Here is a 5590-nt window from a genome sequence, read left to right on the forward strand (position 1 = left end):
AGGGCAACACCACGATCCTGGTCATTGTGGATCGGTTTTCTAAGGCCTGCCGTCTCCTCCCTTTGCCCGGTCTCCCTACGGCCCTACGGACTGCAGAGGCCCTGTTCACTCACGTTTTCCGGCACTACGGGGTGCCTGAGGACATAGTCTCTGATTGCGGTCCCCAGTTCACGTCCAGGGTCTGGAGAGCGTTCATGGAACGTCTGGGGGTCTCGGTCAGCCTCACCTCAGGTTTTCACCCCGAGAGTAACGGGCAGGTGGAGAGAGTAAACCAGGATGTGGGTAGGTTTCTGCGGTCATATTGCCAGGACCGGCCAGGGGAGTGGGCGGTGTTCATCCCCTGGGCAGAGATGGCCCAAAACTCACTCCGCCACTCCTCCACTAACCTCTCTCCCTTCCAGTGCGTACTGGGGTATCAGCCGGTTCTGGCACCTTGGCATCAGAGCCAGATCGACGCTCCTGCGGTGGACGAATGGTTTAAGCGCTCGGAGGAGACCTGGGACGCCGCCCATGTGCACCTCACGGCAACGGGCCGTGAGGCGGCTGAAGGCGAGCGCCGACCGCCACCGCAGTGAGGCGGGGGACCGGGTCTGGCTCTCGACCCGAAACCTGCCCCTCCGCCTGCCCTGCCGAAAGCTGGGTCCGCGGTTTGTGGGGCCATTCAAAGTCCTGAGGAGACTGAATGAGGTATGCTTCAGGTTACAACTTCCCCCAGATTACCGTATTAATCCCTCGTTCCATGTGTCTCTCCTCAGGCCGGTGGTGGCTGGTCCACTCCAGGAGTCTGAGGTGCGAGAGGTTCCTCCGCCCCCTCTGGACATCGAGGGGGCCCCGGCGTATGCTGTTCGAGCCATCCTGGACTCGAGGCGTCGGGCGAGGGGCCTTCAGTACCTCGTGGAGTGGGAGGGGTACGGTCCGGAGGAGAGATGCTGGGTGCCGGTGGAGGACGTCTTGGACCCTTCGTTGCTGCGGCAGTTCCACCGTCTCAATCCGGATCGCCCTGCGCCTCATCCTCCGGGTCATACCCGAGGTCGGTGTCGGCGCGCTACTGGAGCCGTGCGTCAAGGGGGGGGTACTGTCACGACTTCCGCCGAAGTCGGTCCCTTTCCTTGTTCGGGCGGCGTTCGGCGGTCGACGTCACTGGCCTTCTAGCCATCGCCGATCCACTTTTAATTTTCCATTTGTTTTGTCTTTGTCTTACACACCTGGTTTCAATTCCCCAATTACTTGTTCATTATTTAACCCTCTGTTCCCCTATGTTTTTTGGTGAGTAATTGTTTATTGTATTGCGGTCCGTATTTTGTGGCCTTGTATTTTTACAACGTGTATTGTGATATTATTGAGTAAAATTGCTTTCATGACTCATATCTGCTGTCCTGCGCCTGACTCATCTCACCAGCTATACAAAGACACTTTACATGGGCAAATAAGACAATGAAACATGGAAGATATGCAACCTTGGTTAACGCAGCAAACAAGCTGGTAAGCTTTATTATGTTTTCCTCAAAAGATTTCTGCATTTCTAGCTTAGGGAAATGATAGGCCCTATGCACTTATTTGTTGTCTCATTGTTGTTGTCTCATTTAAGACTGTAAATCTAGATGTCATTATTTGACTGATATTTGTTGTGTTTCTGGAAGTTATTTTGTCATTAATGATTCCAGGTACATAGGTTCCACAAGGTAGGAGTGTACCCCCTGCTACTCCTCAGCAAAAGGAAGGATAACATTTTGTCGTCAACTGCACTGTGTCAGACCTCAATGGCAGCAATCCAAAGGTTGTATGAGGCAATTGTGAAAGGTATTTGGACAGAAATATGTATGTTTGTCTACCTTAAGACCCTATCCCTCAACCACCACATCCGTCAGACTGTAAAAACCAAATTATTCCACTTACGCAAATTCACCAAAGTCAGCCCCTCCCTCTCCTGTCCTGCTGGCTGAAACTCTCATCCATGCTTTCTTCTTCTCCCGAATAGACTATTGCAACTCACTACTCCCCGGCACTAACACAAACTCCCTCGATAAGCTCCAAATGGTTCAAAACTCAGCAGCCCATCTCCTAACCCACACTAAATCATCCTGGCAGCATATCACCCCCATCCTCTGTGAACTCCACTGTCTCCCTGTCTCCCACCGCATTAATTACAAGATCCTTCTGACCTAAAAAGCTCTCCACCACCTTGCTACCCCTGACCTCTCTGACCTTCTTCTCTCCTACCAGCCCTCATGCTCTCTCCGCTCAACCACAGTTGGCCACCTTGTCATCCCCAGGTCCAAGCTCCAGAGTTTCAGTGACAGGGCCTTCTCCAGGGTTGCTCCTAGGCTCTGGAACTCCCTCCCCCCAGCCATCCGTGGCTCTTGAGTCCATCGTCATCTTTCAGTCCCGCCTAAAAACCCAACTCTTCACCATGGCCTAGCCTTACCTCCCCCTCCACCATTCCCACACACACCTCTTCTGTTTCACACCCTCGCACACACACACTCACACATACGCGCAACACCTGCTCGCTCACTCACCTGCTGTTTCACTCACATACTCACACATCACACCCTTTCCTTGAGCCCTTCCTACCTCTATTTAGCCCCGTTTATACCTGGTTCTAACATGCATTATATGTCCTGATCTTGTCCACAGTTTGATTGTTCCCACATTTTCAGACAGGTGTAAAGGATTAAAAGAAGCATTGTGATCAGATTTTCCTGACCGCGTCTGGAGTTGACAGTGAAACCATTAAAATCATCCCGTCTTCTAAAATCATTGACAGGTGGCACCATTGACTTATGGAATATATATGTGTCTTAAAATAAATAAATAAGTATTATTTTGAAAGAATATCTGTCAAAGATTAGCATACAAGGCGGGACCAGTAAATCTGTTCACAATGCGGACACAGTGGACTGACAAGACCACGTGTAGACGCATTTCTAAAAATGTGGGCACAATCAGAATGTGGACAAGATCAGGACAAAGGATGCATGTTTGCGCCAAAGTATTTTGTTTAATGTTTTTCTTCCTTTTCTTTAGTCTGCTGTTGTTTAGTTAGATTATTTATTGTTTGTTTGTCACAATGGGTGGCCTGAGGAATCAGGAGAGGTGGAGACAGGCGCAGGAGACAGATGATTCCGGGAATACACTTTTAATAAATATTTGCACGGAAAAAATGACAAAAGAACGGAGTGCAGGGTGTGCTAAATAAAAGGCACCACCCTCTTACGAACGATAACCAGGGACGCAGCCCAAAACAATACTTCGTAATCCCAAGAGGGAAAACCACTGATCCTCATAAACAACATACAACCCGGACAACAAACAATCCCCTACAAACCTAACTAGCTAGGCTAAATACCCTTCCCCACTAACAACTAATACAAAACAGGTGCGTAACTAACCTAGGCCTAACTAACAGAACGTGAAACATAAATCAGTGGCAGCTAGTAGGCCGGCGACGACGACCGCCGAGCGCCGCCCGGGCGAGGAGGGGCGCCACCTTCCATAGGTGTCGTGACATTGTTAGTTTCTACAGTTGTAAAGCTATGTATGTTTCATGTATAATTATTGTTATTATTAAAGTAGAGGAGTTAGTTCAGGCAAGCAACATTTCAACACATTCTTTTCACATATCCTGTGTAAAAGTTTATTTATAAATTGGGTGGTTCCAGCCCGTAATGCTGATTGTCTGAAAGCCTTGGTATATCAGACCGTATGACAAAACATTTATTTTTACTGCAATAAGGCACCTCGGGGGTTTGTGGTATATGGCCAATATACCACGGCTAAGGGCTGTATCCAGGCACTCCGCATTGCGTCATGCGTAAGAACAGCCCTTAGCTGTGGTATATTGCTATATACCACACCTCCTCGGGCCTTATTGCTTAAATAAACATGCTCACCTCTGCCAATGGAAACTGTTGCCCACTTGTCTGTCCCATTCCCTTAATATGTTCTATTTCACAGTGGCAATCAACACCCATGCCCCCACACTACAACCCTCCAACCCTCCTCCTGTTGCTGCCTAAGAACTCTCTGATACAGTTGCTCCCCAGGAGACCAGCTACACCCCCATCCTCACCCAGGTTGAACCCCCGATATCCCCCACCACCCAGGAGACCAGCTACACCCCCATCCTCACCCAGGTTGAACCCCCGATATCCCCCACCACCCAGGAGACCAGCTACACCCCCATCCCCAACCAGGTTGAACCCCCAATAACCCCCACCACCCAGGAGACCAGCTACACCCCCATCCCCAACCAGGTTGAACCCCCAATAATCCCCCACCACCCAGGAGACCAGCTACACCCCCATCCTCAACCAGGTTGAACCCCCGATATCCCCCACCACCCAGGAGACCAGCTACATCCTCATCCTCAACCAGGTTGAACCCCCAATAACCCCCACCACCCAGGAGACCAGCTACACCCCCATCCTCAACCAGGTTAAACCCCCGATATCCCCCACTGCCCAGAAGACCAGCTACACCCAAACCAAGCCAAAGAAGACGGGGAGAAAGTCCTGTCACCCTGTCACCGTCAAAAAACCCTCCAACTCGCTGAGCATGACACAGTCAATCCCATCCAACCCCATCCAACACCGACCAAGGAAGAGGAAATATGACTACATGCAAAAACATAAATCAGTATCTAACTTATATTGTTTATTCATAAATGTTAATGATGTCAATAACTTCATTTATGTTTTTAATAAATTAATGAAACAATTCCAGTGATTCATAGTCCCCTACTTTTCAGGAGGCAGGCATACTGTACACTCTTAGAAAAAAGGATTCCAACAGCTGTCCCCAAAGGACAACCCTTCTGGTTCCATGTAGAACCCTTAAGACAAAGGGTTCTACATGGAACCAAAAGGGTCCTACCCGGAACCAAAAAGGTTTCTCCTAAGGTGACAGCCAAATAACCATTTCTAAGAGTGTAGTCTAAGGCTAGGCATAGATGTAAAATGAATAATGCAAATGACTGTCCCGCTAACTTTATTTATGTTCTGGTGGGTGGTGATTAAATAAATACATGGATTCATTGTTTCAGAGTGTCCAGTGCATCCGGGGCAAACGATTTTCCCTATTCTCAAGATTCTTGCCAATAGAACTTCAAAGGAGGTAAATCTGCAGTACATTTAAATTCCTGGGACTGTATTTACAGGCTAATCCTAGTGCAACACCAATTGTAGTTAACTTGCAGTGCATAGACCTTGTAGTTAAAGTGGCAATATGTAACTTTTTGGGTGGCCTGACCAAATTCACATAGAAATGATAGTTACAGATCATCATTCTACTTGAAAGCAAGTCTAAGAAGCGGTAGATCTGTTCTACTGTGTGCCTTATTTCTATGCTTCCCGTTCCTAAGTTTTGTTATTGAGTCTTTTACTTTGGTTTTGTACAACAGCTTCAAACAGCTGATATTAGCTACCATGACATTGTGGAGCAATTTCTGCATGGTGCAGATTTAAAATCAAACAGACATTTGTATTTGTTGCATAATAAAGGGTCAGGAGCAGAAAGTGAGGTGGAAGCCATGCTCTGGATGGTATGTTACTTCATCTAATCTCCTAGAATGAATTGAGGATATACTGTA

The 5590-nt window shown here is 48.2% G+C and overlaps 1 long non-coding RNA gene across 1 annotated transcript; it reads left to right on the top strand.

Annotated features, from left to right (window-relative positions):
* Positions 1 to 320: 320 nt before the first annotated feature.
* Positions 321 to 4713, top strand: LOC106568673 (uncharacterized). Its single transcript, XR_014380294.1, has 3 exons — positions 321 to 1482; positions 1665 to 1800; positions 3958 to 4713. It is a non-coding gene; the product is annotated as an uncharacterized LOC106568673 (long non-coding RNA).
* Positions 4714 to 5590: the final 877 nt, after the last annotated feature.

This window comes from Salmo salar, chromosome 14, assembly GCF_965601325.2.
Source record: "Salmo salar chromosome 14, fSalSal1, whole genome shotgun sequence".
NCBI classification, from domain to species: Eukaryota; Metazoa; Chordata; class Actinopteri; order Salmoniformes; family Salmonidae; genus Salmo; species Salmo salar.